Source organism: Wyeomyia smithii, chromosome 2 (genome assembly GCF_029784165.1).
Source record: "Wyeomyia smithii strain HCP4-BCI-WySm-NY-G18 chromosome 2, ASM2978416v1, whole genome shotgun sequence".
In the NCBI taxonomy this organism is placed as follows: Eukaryota; Metazoa; Arthropoda; class Insecta; order Diptera; family Culicidae; genus Wyeomyia; species Wyeomyia smithii.
Genome location: NC_073695.1, coordinates 13,644,035 through 13,659,789, shown reverse-complemented (window position 1 = coordinate 13,659,789; position 15,755 = coordinate 13,644,035). Strand labels below are relative to the sequence as shown.

The following is a 15,755-nucleotide window of genomic DNA, read 5'->3' as shown; positions in this document are numbered from 1 at the left end:
ATGTCAGAGTGCCAGCAAGTAAACACCAGATCTGACCAAATTACTAGAGAAGTTGTGTGCTTCTAGTAGACAGGCAGGAGTCGTTTTTATGAAATATGAATAAGGCTGATACAAATTTCAAATTCTTTTTATGTCCAAGGTTATCAAAGTTAGCAGAGGGGGTGGCAAAAAATAAATAACACCGAGACGAAAAAAAAATATCTTTGATCAAAATTTGTGTGCAAGTTATGACGTTTGTAACTTGCACTCAATAAATGTTGAAAAATAACACTTTATTATTATTATTATTTATTTCGCTTGCCTTTCGACGACACTCTCGCTGTCACCTGACTTGTCTGTTGCTAATTTAAGCATTTATGCTGTCGAAAAACCAATGAAACGAACAAAACGGTTTGAGCTTTTTTTTCTTCCCCTTCCAATATTCAAAATTGTTGAAGGGGGGGATGACATAAAATGAAAATAAAATTTGTAACGGCCTAACTTTACAATCCACACGAGCAAATTGCTTGCTATACCAAAGCATGGACATTTTCACTCCCTTGCAATATTTGGTCCAAATGTGATTGAACAAGTAGCTTCCAATCATTCTCACTCGCATGCAAGTTTTCCAAGTTTGCTTGCATTCAAAAGAATCGCGAGAATATTTAAAAAACAATTGAGTGATACAAGATCATGAATCTAAATGAACGTGAGGTAGAAATCAGTTATTTGATTACGGAAGTATAAATAAATATCGCTAATGCTAACAGAAATGGTAGCTGTGTCATAAGCGTGTGATATTTAAATTCAACAAAAATCATCATGGAGTAGCCAAATCCTGCCCACAAGCTAACATCACTTGAAATAATCGCGCGAGTGCAATCATTCACGATTCTTTCGTGAAGCATTCACTATACATTGATCGTACTGAATGACACAAGCAATGCTGGAACGGAATCTTCAAAGAATGCCGCTATATAATTATTTCTTTCCTTTTATTTGTTTCTTGAGCATTCCTTAAAAGCAATAACAGGGACAACTATTATGATAGCAATCAATTCAATAAAGTTTCATAGCATCTCTTCAAGGTAAACAATTGCCCGCCTAACAGAGGAAGGAATTCGCGACGAAATCCTTATATAGCGAATGCAGATTGCATGCACGAGTCAGGAGCATTTCAGTATTTTTGGCACGTATGCTGTTGAACTAAGATAACCTGCGAAAATGTGAAATTTTGAGAGTATAAGAAAAAAAAATTGTAAAAAGATTAGCATTTAAGATGAGTATTCGTTCTTACATGAGTCTGTTTGTTTTATTGGAGCTATTGTGTGTAAAGGTTTTAGCTTTTTTTTTATTTTACGTTGTTGACTTTACATCAACTTAGAATTAAAAACAAACCAAAGTCATGAGTTCGGATGTAGCACGAACAGATTCGACGAAATATAATAGTGAACATGTGTCAAAAGAACGACAAACTTCCCAAAAGAAGGTACTTATTCTGATTACTGAACCAGGGCCGGCGGTTCATGTGGGTAGTGTGGGTAGTAGTACCCACTCGGAAATTATCCATGTGGGTACTTTCCCACACGGAACTATCAAAGAAATCAAAAAAATATAATGTAGCGAGATTTTATGATGGATATCGTTTAGCGAGAGGTTATAAATCTACAGATTTATGTACAGTTGTAAAGTTTCTCAGAGAAAAAAAAATTAATTGTTCTCGAATGTTGTTGTTTTCTCTGATTAATCAATACCAGGCTTGTCGTAAAGAAAGAAGTATTTTTTCTGATTCGAGCCGAATTAAAAATTATTGAAAAACTGCAATTGTTTGAAATCGGGCCAACTACGTGGCGATTCTATATTCACAACCAGCTTTCAAAAGCATAGTCGCCAAATGAAAATTAACATTGAAAAAAAAAATAACAAATATCCGCATGAAAAAAACGCGTCTGCCGGAAATCCACGTGAACATCTTTAATGGTTACAATTTTCAATCATACCTGCTAAATACTTGTATAAAAGACTCCCTTCCTAATCTCAAATTTTTCTTCTCCAAATACGACTTTTTTCTAAACGACTAAATGTTTTTGAATGTTGGCTTCTAGATAAAAAAAAAATAATATATTTACTGCTTGCTGGCAATTTTTTAGTCTTAAATTTCATATATTTTGTTTTTTGCACCAACCTTGTTCCGGTATCTACAACATCTTGGCACTGTTGGACTACAATCAGAGTATCGAAAGAAATGCCGATTCCGGTCGTCCGGCGACCCTGAGCGACAAGAAGCTCCAACAAATGCTTAAGAGACTAGCCGAGGGAAAAGTGGCTACATCGCTGCGTACGCTTGATCAGGAGGTCGGTGCAACCGGGCAAACAGTGGAAAAGTAACTGGTAAACATGGACATACATGTCAGAAAGCGGCAGTCACGTTCATTGGCCTCAGAGCTGCAGACATTGACGTAATGGCAGCGGTTGAATAAGATGGTCAAGTCGATTTTTCCGGCGAATCGCGACGTGGTGGTGGTGGTCGACGCCGAGACTTCGTATTTCACTTCCTTCGCGAAGGAACCAAGAAGGTGCTGCTATGACTGACAATCAGCGAGAAGCTCAGTAATGGCCGTGAACTGGGAAATTTATAGTATAGGAGCGATCTGGTGTCGGCCCACTACCCGAAGCAGTCGTAGGAGGAGGAGCGGCTGAAAATCGATGTGATACCCAGGTCGACCAACCCACCCAACGTTCCCCAGCTGCGTTCCATCCAGAGTTTCTGGGCAAACCAGAAGCGTAAGACCTACTCCAACAATTTTGTCGCGGAAATTGAGGAGGAATTGTTGAATAAAACGAAGAAAGAACTTAAAAACATGCCTACACGCATTTTGTTTCGCATTTTTCATTTTCGCATTTTCGTCCATCATGGCGAAAGTTCTGGTAAACTTCCGGAAGGCCACTCGCAAGGGTATGGAATTGCTTTTGCAAGTGAGCTCATATAATTACCTTCCATGGGAAATTCATTAAAATCAAATATCTGTCTTGGTTTTTTTTCTATCACCATCCGAAAAAGACCATTTTTTAATGCAAACATTACTACTGAACGAAATTCGAAAATCTAATTTCTCTAAAACTGTCAATTTTTCTTAAATTATGTTCAAATATCAGTTGATTGACAACAACCCCCCCCCCCTTACCCATAAACATTCCCTATCCCTTACTACCCACTCGAGAAAATAATGTGACGCCGGCCCTGTACTGAACGATTCCACAGGGACCAGGCATCGAAAGTTATCTTCCCAATCGAATAACAATTTTGCTTAGAGTAATAAAATTTATTCTTCCCATGACATCATTCGCGCCAAAGTACGAACGGTAAGCGAATGGGACCCTATCAGTAAGGCTACACTACACTAGCAAATTGCTAAACGGCTAAAATTATTTAATTTCACGACAAGTAGTTCGTCATATCAATGGATTTGAAACAATCCAGAATTACGAAGAAAGACAAACACGAGCCGGGGAGTCTTCTTCCAAAGTGATAAGAACTGAGTTGTAGATAGGTTTGGTGGACACATACACAATTTACGGTATGACGTAGCCATTCATCAATTGAGGAAGAGCCGCAGTTAGCGAAATTTCGGGCGAGTGAGCAAACAAACAGTTCAACATAAGGAAACCGGTTTCTCAGGGCCCATCGAAACGAAGTTCGACAAACCTTAACGTGGGCTGATTCATCATTGTTATTACTTACTCGGAAGCAGTACAGCTTATTCGCCTTTTGCGGGTGCTTTCAAAGGTCGACGGATGCACAGTGGGATATCGCTGATTATCAACCAGAAATAGAAAATTAGAATTATCCATCGATTATATGCCTATCATGTAGGTATGGATTTTTTTTTTTTTTTGAAGCAACACGATAAAATTTCTATATTTTTTAAGTGTAGAAAAATTCAACACCTTTTTTTTTTTGCTTGGCCAACAAACTCATGGAGTCACCGCAATGTGGGGTATAGCGCGAACAGAAACAGGAAGCGAACGAGAAGTTTTTTTTATTGATCCGGTGAGGATGAAAGCTATTGACTATCCGTGGGAAAGGAATAAAAATTCGATGCTATCCGAAGGAGGCTTCTGAAGAGCTTTCCACTGTATATTCAGATTGTAACTCGAAACTCCCATATTTCCTGCCCGTACTACAGTCGAAGGGAAGATGAACTCCTTGTGGGTGGTATTCACACTTTTTGCATGGCATTACATTTTTCTATCAACTCAGAGAATAGCAGATGTTTCAAAATACGTTATTTTAATCTCATCAGTTCATTCGAAGGGTCGGTTTACGGTTTCGACCTTGTCCTACATTTAAAGCCCTAGATAAAAAGACACTCTCCGAGAAACACTAGAGGAAGTACTCACATTTCTTTTTTAGAACAAGTGAAACAGAAGATGATCAGAGATAAGTCCTCGCTATCACAGCAGTTCACTTCCTTTCATGTTTCGAGCTGAAGTTTGCTCCGCATAGGTTGTGGCCTAAGTGTGACCCAAAAAGCAGAGTGCAGGCCATTTGTTAGTATCGGTAGAAAAAAAGGATGGAATTAACGGTCAAACAGGGTAGGGCGACACTGACAAAAGTATCGATACTTTTGATAATATCCGTATCGAGTATCGATACAAGTATCACCTATTCCTACATTTAACAAATTGGAGTATTTCCTGCACTCACCTCTAAATACTTCCACTGTTCAGTACAATTAATGCAAAACACACTTTAAAGTAGTTGCAAATTGTTGAAAACGTAATGCACTCTTGATAGCACTGAAGTATTTCACATATCAAACACACACTTAATTAAAACAACTTAAAACCACTTCATCCATTAGCTTGCAAATTATTGATTTAACACAGTGTTGCAGATCCCCGTGAAATAACAATGTCTACTGTACTGTAGTTCCGAAACAAAAGAATACGTTCTTCGAATAGTAAAACAAACTGTCTAAACTTTTGCTAAGACGACAAAAATTCCTTTGATAAAAGCTTGCTCAGACAGCGCACAACAAACGAAGTAAAACGCGAGACAAGCAAGCACGTGTTCCGCCGTAGGAGAGCCGCAAAAATCTATCGCGGCCAATCAGCTGCGTCAAAATAAACGAATATAGTGTATGCTCTGGTTCCCGTCGGGTAGACGTCCTTTCCTGGCGGAGGTTCACACGATACTCATCGGTCGGTCGCGCCGTCAATGAAGTTTCCACTCACACTTGCACAGCATCTTCGCAATCCGCTGCGTCGCGTCGAAGACGATGACGCGATGAAACGACACTGCGCGCTGTGACGATGTTTATTGTGACCGTGACGAACTCACCGCGGTTGAGGTCACATTCTCACAGGATTTGGCTGAAAAGCGTGACCGCAGATGGCGCTATGAGAGACACAGAGAAGAGAATGGGAGAGAACCTTGCGTTTGAAAACGTATCACTCAATTGCTCATAGCTCAGTATTGATTCGTCTGGTGAGTGACGTCTTGGATTATTATTGAGGTGTGTGATACTAATGTTCAAATCTACATACTAATCTACTGTCATTTCACACTGCCAGTTCACCATATTGACTAACATTATGTTTGTTAGAACGGCTTCTTATCACGTTCAATCATCTCATTGATTATACGTAGCTGAATGTATTGGAACGGAATTAAATCCATATATTACTTCATAAGGGAAAGTATGTCTCCCTATCTGCTTGCTGCTTTGTAATATGTATTATGACATGCGGTCGTTTTCGCCAGCAGAGAGGTGTTTTTTAGAGTCAGTACTATCGCAGAACATCTCCGGCGTGTGCAATTACAAAAACATTCACCATAACAAATGATAAGTACACAGGTTGTGCTGTACAGTTGAACACTCAAGTCAGGTCCCAAGCTTTAATAACTTTAAAGTACTATTATTGTAAAAAAGCTAGTACATATTATTGTGTACACATCGTATGGAAAATCAAACCTCTACCGATGAGAACAAACTTGCTACAATACTGTTACAATTGTGGAAAAATACATACCAGGCAGAGCTGCATGCCACCACGGGTCGACGTGTGGCGATCGTCGAGGACACACAATACATGTGCGACCACTGACACGTGTCCCGGACCAGCAGCGGGAGGTAGCCTAGGGGTGGTGAGGGTCGAACCAGGGACAGTCGATTCCTCGCAAAAGCCACAAGTACCCGGAATCACCTCTGACGGAGCGAATAGAGCCGCTCCCATCACCCAAATGCACTAACTCGCCCATTGGGACTGATGCCAGTAAGGTCCCAATTATGGCAACTGGCAACGTAGTGAATGGATATGAGTTGGATTTCGTAATGGCACCACGTCCTCGGGCTGGCACCTGCATCGAGCTCCCTTAGTAAAGTCGTGTGACAATGGCTTGAAACGGCGAGGCGATACCCGGTGCAGGGGTCTCCATCCCATAAAACCTGGAAGGCCTTTCAGTACGTTCCGAGCCCATTGCCTGTTGGGAATCAGGCAGGAGTAGGATCAGATGGTTGTTCCTGACATGCGCCGGTCGGTGGAGTCATAGTTGCACATAAGGCGCTATGATTGCTTACCCTAGCCATGACCTCACTGCTTCGGCATAGCCCACCATGGGACCACATAGGCGACTACTCCACCATGGACAAGGACAGCGGCTGGAAGGGGGACCCAATTAAATCAAAATGTTAAATCAAAAAACAAAAGAGACGAGTGTGGAGGGACTACCAAATCCCTTCGCGAGAGGTGGCATCCAGCGGTCTCCGCAGAAAAAGGCGGAGACGGATGCAGTGAAACCTGGTGGTTGAAAGGCTAACACGTTTCCACACCGGATAGAACGGTCGATGGTCCCTTGCTAGTCAAGGCCATCGAAAAGAGCAGGGACAAGCGGCCTAGGGTGGCAGCGCTTTCCGAACAGCTCGATGCTATCATCGAGTTCGCGGCGAATAGAGCAATATGTCCAGGGATCTGAAGCAGGGCCTCCTCCTGCTTCGGGCTACCATCGACGAAGCTCAAAAGGAGCACGCCGAACTTGTGGCTCGGGTTGAAGCCTCCGAAAAGGGGGCGAGGACCAGGAGGGCAACTGAATCCAAGCAGGTTCAGGCTGATGCCCTCATGCCCTCATTCGCCGCGATCTGCTCTACGGGGCAGGTTGGTAAGCGAACGAGGCAGTCCCGGTGGAAGCGGCCCCCGATAATGTGAAGGAGCGGTTAGTGGAGCTAGCCTCACGATCTAGCACACCAACAGGCTCAAAGGCCGGAACATCGACCGGAGCGGCGACTGCGGGAAATCCATGGGTTACCGTAGTAGGAAAAGGGCGCAAGGAGGGTAAAAAGCGCCAGGATGAAGCGGCGGCAAAACGTTCACCAAATATCAAAAAGGCGAGGAGCGGGGGGGACGCCCTCATACTCAAGACTGACGGGTCCAAGTACGCAGAAGTCTTGAAGAAAATGAGGAGTGAAACTCAGCTCAAGGATTTAGGGGCGGATGTGCGGACCATCCGTCGATCTCGCAGTGGCGAAATGATTCTTGAGCTCCAAAAGGATGCGAAGAACAAGGGCGCTTCCTACAAGGCGGTAGCCTGTGCTTGGCAAAGAGGTGCAGATTCGGACACTCACCTCGGAGGTGACTCTCCAGCTTTAAAACCTGGATGAAATCACCGAGGGGTGCGACGTTGCACCAGCCCTCAAAGAGAAGTGTGGGGTGGAGGTGGCCACTGCGTCAATCCGCCTCCGAAAGGGCCCAGCAGGGACCCAGGTGGCTATCTTCCGGTTAGCATAGGCAGATGCAAATCTGGCACTAAAGGAAGGCAAGCTAAAGGTTGGATGGTCAGTAAGCCCTCTGGGCATACTCCAACAACCGGACGTTTGCTTCCGGTGCTTCGAGGGAGGACATAAGTCCTGGACCTGCAAGGGGCCCGACAGGATCCAGTTATGCAGCATTGCGGTGGTGCAGGCCATAAATCAAAGGATTGCAGGGAGTCTCCCAAGTACATGGTGTGTTCCGGAAAACGGGACGCCAAACACTTTATGGGAGGCCCCAGGTGCCCAGGTGCCCAGCCGGTAAGCCGGCTGCGAAACCACGGGCATAAGAGTAACGCAACTGAACCTGAACCACTGCTATGCGGCTCAGCAGCTACTATACCAAGCAGTCACTGAGTCGCTATCGGACATCGCCATCGTATCGAACCCCTACCGCATTCCTCCCGGAAACGGTAACTGGGTTGCGGATAAGTCCAGTATGGCGGCCGTATGGACGACAAGCAGATTCCCGGTTCAGGAGGTTGTTTTTCACCTCAAACGAAGGGTACGCGGTTGCAAAGGTGAACGGAGTGTTCTACTGCAGTTGCTATGCTCCGCCACGTTGATCTACAGAACCATGGAGCTAACGGGCCTAACGCCGTTGGTGGTGGCGGGCGACTTCAACGCTTGGGCTGTTGAGTGGGGAAGTCGCTTCACGAACCAGAGGGGCCAGATCCTGTTGGAGGTTTTGGCATAGCTCAACCTAGATCTGGACAACGTTGGGAACAAAAGTACATTCAGCAGAAATGGTGCGGAGTCGATCATCGACATGACGTTCTCCAGCCCAGGACTGATCAAGAACTGGAGGGTAGACGATGGCTACACTAATAGCGACCACCAGGCGGTCTGTTATAGTGTAGACAACAATGAGAGGCGGCAAGCGACGGGTAGAGCCAACACTCTAACCATTCGCGGGTGGAAGACATCGCACTTTGATGCCGAGGTATTCGAAGGGGCAATGAGAAGTGAGCGCGATGGGGGCAATTGGCTCCGCCCGACTGCTGACCAACTAAGTGCCAGACTATCGCGGGCGTGCGTCGCCACCATGCCTAGGACTCGCCAACCTAGGAATGGGAAGCCACCGGTTTACTGGTGGAAGGACGCAATAGCCGACCTTCGCAGTGTGTGCCTTCGTGCAAGACGGAGGATGCAGCGTGCGCAAAACGAAGAAGAGAGGACAGAGCGCCGCGCAGCATTCAGTTCGGCAAATCGATGCTAAAGAGTGCGATAAAGGCCAGCAAGAGGGCCTGCTTCGATAGGCTATGTGCGAGTGCCAATACAAATCCGTAGATTGACGCCTACAGGATCGTAATGGCCAAGACTAAAGGCGCGCTGGCGCCTGCAGAGCGATCACCAGCGATGCTGGAGCGTATCATCGAGGGACTCTTTCCACGCCACGAGCCAAGTCCTTGGCCTCCGGCAGTCGAGTCTCACGTCCGACGTTCCAGTATCTCAGACATAGACCAGAGATGTTCGGCCAACCTGCCGAGCATCCAATCCGTGAGCGACGACAGCCGTGTCGAGGCAGGGGAGGAGGCAAGGGTTACGAATGAGGAACTCGTCGTGATCGCCAAATCCCTAAAGGTGAGCAAGGCACCGGGACCGGATGGTATCCCTAACCTGGCTTTCAGGCTGGCGATAAAAACGGCCCCCGGGATGTTCAGGGCAGTCATGCAGAGGTGCCTGGATGACTGTCTCTTCCCTGATAGGTGGAAGCGGCAGAGACTGGTCTTATTGCCGAAGGCTGGGAAACCGCCAGGAGACTGCTGAGCATGTCTTTCTCGTATGCCCCCGTTTCGTAAGAGCGAGGAGCGACATGATGGCTGTGAGCGGGCCTGGCACTACTCCGGACAATCTAGTCCGGAGGATGTACGACGACCCGGACATCAGGAACGCGGTCTGTGCAGCCGCCTCTCAGATTGTCCTGGAGCTGCAACGTGTGTGGCGGGTCAACCACCAACACGCCAGTGGTAGCTAATTACAAGTCTCCAGGTAGTTAGCTAGGAGGTTATAAGAGTAAAGAGGGTGCATCACGCACAAAAGCCATTCCCCGACGTAATACTTAACCGTCGTTCCGGGAAGACCAGGGCTGGAGACTGGAGGGGTTTTAGTGGGTCGGGACAGGGATCAGTAGGTGCCTGGGGGAGTGTAACTACCCCAGCATCTCTCCCCTAGTCTCATCCCCACACCCTGAATTCTCCTCTCAGGTGTCTGTTTGCAGATTTCCCCGCCACCTTGAAAAAAAAATACAATCGAACTGAAAATGAGGCAACTCACATAACATGAATTCATGATTTCCAGTACAAATCAGGGTCTCCTACAAAAGGCGGAATCACTAAAAGCAGAGTTACGAAAGGCAGAATATTTCATAAGGCAGAATCAAGAATGGCAGAATCACAAAATGGCAAATTTGATTCTGGTTATGGGCAGAATTGCGCCAAATGATCTGGAAATACGCGAAAATTACGCTGGAATCGATTCTCAGCCTCTGGGTATCATTCCGGTTTCGAAAATACTCGTTTTGGATGGTGTTTTGCCAGTCTACAGTCGAGTGCTCTTCTGGAACGCAGTGAACAATATTAATAAGAACAACTGCGTTACGGGAAGTCGGCGTTCAACCAAACCGAACCAAGCGCTATTATTTCGAGTAATTGACTATCAAAGTTTAACCACACTGTGCATTTTATGGAATGTCAAAATTGTCACATTTTCAACTACTTAAACTTTTTTATTTTTCACTGCACCATGGCCAAATATTTTTCTTCAGAAATTACTTATAAGAGTTAAACAGTGCTAATTTTTATAGCGGCTGTGCAATGTTTATTTAAAACTAAAAATGACAAATTAGAAACTGAATAAAATTTGCGTCGTATCGCATTGAATTACTCAAACAGAGCTTCGAAAATCAAGCACTGGATTTAAAAATAAATCATCATGGATGAAACATCGAAACGAATTTCGAACGCAAACATTACATAAAGAAAAGCTTATATGGATTAAGAGTCAAAAAGGAATAAACCCAATTTCATCTCATCACTTTGCCGACAAATGGCCTACAAATCGTAGCCCCGCATCCGACAGATTGCGGTGACAATCTGCCATGGAAGATTGATTGATTCATTGGCTTAGGTCACATTTCCTTCATTGCCGGGAAAAAGGTTAAATGCTAACCGGACGTCCTATCCTGGAGACGAGCAGCAGGTAACAGGATGTATGTGAAGACGCCTGATGAGAAATAGAGCAGGAGACGTAATGAATCCATTTGTCTTCAATCCCAGCAGGTGGCCATTTACACCAGTGAATGTGGTCACATGTGTTCGGTTTTTCATTTGTCTTGTCTTTTGTCTGAGGTTGGCATTTATGGTGCTTAATGGTTGAGTCTGGGCTTAACGTGCAGGTTTATTCAAGGCCAACGTTAAGGGATTGAATTGGGTTACCAAGAAATTCCAAACACTTTCAAGAGAAAACAATTAGTGAAATTAAGAGTATGCTTATCGAAGAAAATTACCGGAAATAAATTCACTCAATATCCGATGAAATTTCTCGCTTGATCTATTCGGATATTTGATTAGGATTATTGTTACACCAAACTTCGCCCAGCTTTTCGAGTTCGATACACTGCGCAAAGCTGCTTGTAATACCATCGCGCTATTACGTGTTAAAAGTCGATTGCCTGGGACGGCTTACCGACAGCTTCGGTTAACTTTGACATGCCGTTGTCATGACAGCGTCGAACCCTCCGCCTGTCGGGCAAATAATTTTACGCTTGATTGTCGCTGCAGGGCCCGATTACAGCCAAATTTTGTGCAGATAAATTTGGATGATTTGTGTCCTTTTGCCATTCGTTTTTCGAGTCTTTTGCTTATTGGCGCAGACTGTTACTTGGAATTGAGAGGATATTTTCAATCGCGTAGAAGGAAAAAGAAATGAAAAAAAACTTAACTTTCCTGTTTTGACTGCAACGAGAATGAAAAATGAACGTCACGAAGCTTCTCCTGGGTAATGAAAGTCAAACTGCCACCCACTTGACTGAGCAGTCAGCTCGTGGGAACCATAACCAGCGAAAAAAATATAGGAAAAGTTGTCTGTTTGCTGACGCTTCCGGTAGATCGGTTACGTTCGATTGCGGGAAAAATTCATGGAAATTATTTTCCACCCTAATTGGAGATAAAATTATTTTACTCTGAAAATAAAAATCGAACTTCCAATCAATGATCATAGTTTTTCAGCGTGGGTTTACCGATTTTTTCTGCGTAATGGTCGTCATCAATTAATCAAACTGATAGATGACTGAGAGTTTACCGCAATTGATAAATCAGTTTTATCGTTTATTATAGTTTTTGCCTTTCTCCTAGAAAGGTATAGCAATCACTTGCAAAACCGAAAGTATAAAAGTGCTCCAAAAGGCCGAATGGCATATATCACTGGACTCAGCTCGGCGAGCTGAGCATTTTCTGTATGTGTGTGTGTGTGTGCAGATTTTTATTCTCACTCACTTTTCTCAGAGATGGCTGGACCGATTTTCATGAAATTTATTGCAAATGAAAGGTCTCCTTGTCCCATAAGACCCTATTAAATTTCATTGTAATTGGATTCTTAGTTTAGAGGTTATGTTTCAAAATGTGAAAATCATGAAACATCATTATCTCGAAAAATACACAACCGATTTGAACAAAATTGATTTCAAATGAACGGGCTACCTGAAATACCCTTAACTTTTGAATTGCATAAAGATTGAACTTGTGGTTCAAAAGTTATGACAAGAAACGTGATTTGAAGACTTCTTAATCTCACTCATGTTTCTCAGAGATGGCTGAACCGATTTTCATAAAATCAAAGTCAAATGGAAGGTCTAGTTGCCCCATAAGACCCTATTGATTTGTTTTGCAATCGAACTATTACTTTGCCTGTTATGTTTAAAAATGTGAAATCCAGCTATGAAAAGGAACATATACCAAAGATTACTTTAACTCACTCACTTTTCTCAGAGATGGCTTACCCGATTTCCGCAAAATTAGTGTCAAATAATAAGTCTAGCTGCCTCGTAACACTCTATTGAATTTTACTGTAATCGGACTGTAACGTCGTCTGTAAAGTACCAAAATGTGAAAATCACGAAACTTCATTATCTCAAAAACTACACAACCGATTTGATCAATATTATTATCAGATGAGCGGGCTAGTTAAGGGTTAACTGATGAATTATGATTGAACACGTGGTTTCAAAGTTTGGCTGCCCTATACGTTCCCATTTCATTTGATTATAATTGAACTTAAGCCACCGTTATGTATTAAATTGTTAATAAATCAATGAAAGTCTATTAATTCACATGACTTATTTGAACATAACTAGTGTCATACGAACGAGTCATCTCTCAAACTTACAAATAACAAACTTCATAACAATTTGATATGTGGCTCATAAGTTATGGAAAGAAAAGAAATTCAAAGACTATTTATAACTATACCTGCTTTGATTGATATATTTATGTGGCCTCAACATAATTTAAATGTGGTTTTGTACTATTTGAACGTTCCAAAGTCATTGATTCCTTGCGATGTGTTCATAGTCTGCAAATGCACGACGAACCGGCCATAGGATATGTTAAAAGTCAGAAGACAAATTGTTTGGTTTATCGGTTTTATTGGTTTTATCGAAATGACAACATCCTCGACTTTGGCTTCTGTACATCGCCCTAATTCTGAATATATTCATATTGGGTGGTATTAGGTCATTTTCAGCAAATTTTCTGGCATCAATCTAACACCGGAACTACCCATATTGGGAGGTATTTAGTTATTTTGGTTGTTTTCCAGAAACTAACAGTGGTCGTCTTTAAATTCAAAATGGTGTCAAGGGTCAATGTTTGGTTTCTATGCATCATCTCGATTACGGAAATATCCATGTTGAGTATTATTTGGTCATTTTCGACTGTTTCCTATAAGTTGCCATTTAGCGATTCAAAATGGTGCCTGAGGTCAATTGTTAGCTCATTGCATTATTCTGGTTCCAGAGATACTCATATTGGATGGTATTTGGTTATTTTAGGCTGTTTTTCACAAACCGGAAGTCGCCATCTTGGATTTCAAAATGGTATTTAATATAATTTCTGGCCTCTGAGCGTCATTCTGGTTGAAAAAACACCCATATTGGGTGTAATTTGATCATTTCCGATTTCAGCTGCTCTGTATCACTCTAGATCCGGAGATACTCATGTTAGACGGAAATCGGCCATTTTTGGCTGTTTTCCAGAAACCACAAGCTGCCATCCTACAATTCATAATGGTGTCTGAAGTCGATTTGTGGCTCCAGTGCATCATTACGATTCCGAAAATACCCATATTGGGTGGTATTTGGTCGTTTGCCGCTGGTTTTCCGTGGCCGGAAGTCGCCATATTAGAATTCAAAATGGTATCTGTGGTCGAATTCAGCTCCTGTGTATCTTTCTTGTGGTCCCCGTGTTTCTGTGGTTAGCGATGTCGAGGATCTTTTTGAGCTGGAAATTTTCTCGACTCAGCACTGGGGCACGGTGTATCGTTGTACTTATCCTACACATGCAAAATGTGCCAAAAACAATATCCAAAATGTTGCCTGAGGTCGATTATGGAACATATTTGTTACCACTAAAATCATTCACCTGCCAAATATGGCTCCATTTAGTTGATTAGTTCGCGAGATGTGCAGAAAATTGTGCAAAAACATGTGCTTCCATAAGAGGGAGGGGCGTCGAACCATTATGGACATATTTATTACCCTTTAAAATATCCACATGCCAAATTCGGTTTCATTTGCTTGGTTTGTTTTTGAGTGCAGAAATGTATGTTTCACCCCCTCCTATCCAGAAGAGGGAGGGGTCTCAAACTATCATAGGAACCTTTATCGGGACCAAAAACCCCTACATAGAAATTTTCACGTCGATCGGTTCGGTAGTTTTCGAGCCTATATGGATCAGATAGACAGAGAGACCGGACTACATTTTATATGTATAGATTACAACATCAATATTTTAGAACCTAAAGAGTGAATAAACATTTATTGGATTGAAGCGTTCATGTAAATCTATTTTTACAAATAAAAGATTGAATGAGAAAGGCTGGGTCTGACCGCTAGGTGGATTAATTTAGGTTTTTTTTCTAGTGATTGAATGAGCTAAAAAAATGTCTGTTGTGATACGTTAGTCTTAAACGATTGCGTCCCTAAACTTGCAGACTTGATGACGCGTCGGCACTCATTCAACGGCCTTCGCACGAAAGCTGACCCTATTTTCCGAAATGGCTTGCTTCCCGCACGGTCGGACGATAACGGCAGCCACCAAGGCGTCTACCTAACTGGCACATCCAAGCTAACCATTATGCGAGAGAAGTAATGCGCATTTAGTTCGGATATGATGTTTTGCTCCCAAGAGTGGCCAGAGAGCTGCCATGGGCTAGGCATGTGATCCGAATAACGAAGGCTATTCACATACTAGGCGTCGTAATTTATAAATGCACGATCCGTCGTACTTAACGCGTGAATACGAACAGCACATTACGATTTGGTCTATTTAGCGGGGCGAAGTTGTTATTCCATCAGAGCCTAAATCATGCGATAATCCCAGTGGAACGACTTGACTCATGATTACCGATGGGTTGAGTGGAGTCCAAACAGAGAGAACCAATAACAACGCTCATATATTTTATAAACAATTTCTGAATTGATTTACATTATAAAGGCGTTGTTTGTGAACCACGACCATAATTAGAGTCATTATTATTACTAAAAAATCGGCTGTGTCAAAACGATACCGTGACAGTCATAATGATAGGCAGTATGTAATATCAGAATCTCTGTCCTAAACAGATCCAATTTAGACAACGAAGTGTGTTTCAGTCAGCAAAGAGTCACTTCGCTCGGATAACCATCCATTATGTAACACTCATTGGAATTTTAGGCGGGATAATTATTTGCTGCTGTCAGAAAAGTGTCAT

At 43.1% G+C, this 15,755-nt stretch overlaps 1 protein-coding gene and 1 long non-coding RNA gene across 12 annotated transcripts in view; one reads left to right on the top strand and one right to left on the bottom strand.

Moving 5' to 3' along the window:
• The window catches only part of LOC129725712 (trifunctional nucleotide phosphoesterase protein YfkN), an 82,957-nt gene that overhangs the window by 31,360 nt on the left and 35,842 nt on the right, over positions 1 to 15,755 (bottom strand). Inside the window, exons 1-2 of one of the 11 annotated variants that reach the window (XM_055681812.1) lie at positions 4,688 to 5,248; positions 4,381 to 4,494 (exon numbers count right to left, since the gene is read on the bottom strand). The exons of 7 other annotated variants lie outside the window; for them this stretch is intronic. The gene's annotated coding sequence lies outside the window, so the exon portion shown is untranslated. Of the gene's footprint in view, positions 1 to 4,380; positions 4,495 to 4,687; positions 5,249 to 15,755 lie in introns of those variants that run through there. 3 more of the 11 variants (XM_055681820.1, XM_055681811.1, XM_055681818.1) reach the window with 3 other exon arrangements.
• LOC129725715 (uncharacterized) lies at positions 3,516 to 4,105 on the top strand. The gene is made up of 2 exons (XR_008728151.1): positions 3,516 to 3,849; positions 3,910 to 4,105. It is a non-coding gene; the product is annotated as an uncharacterized LOC129725715 (long non-coding RNA).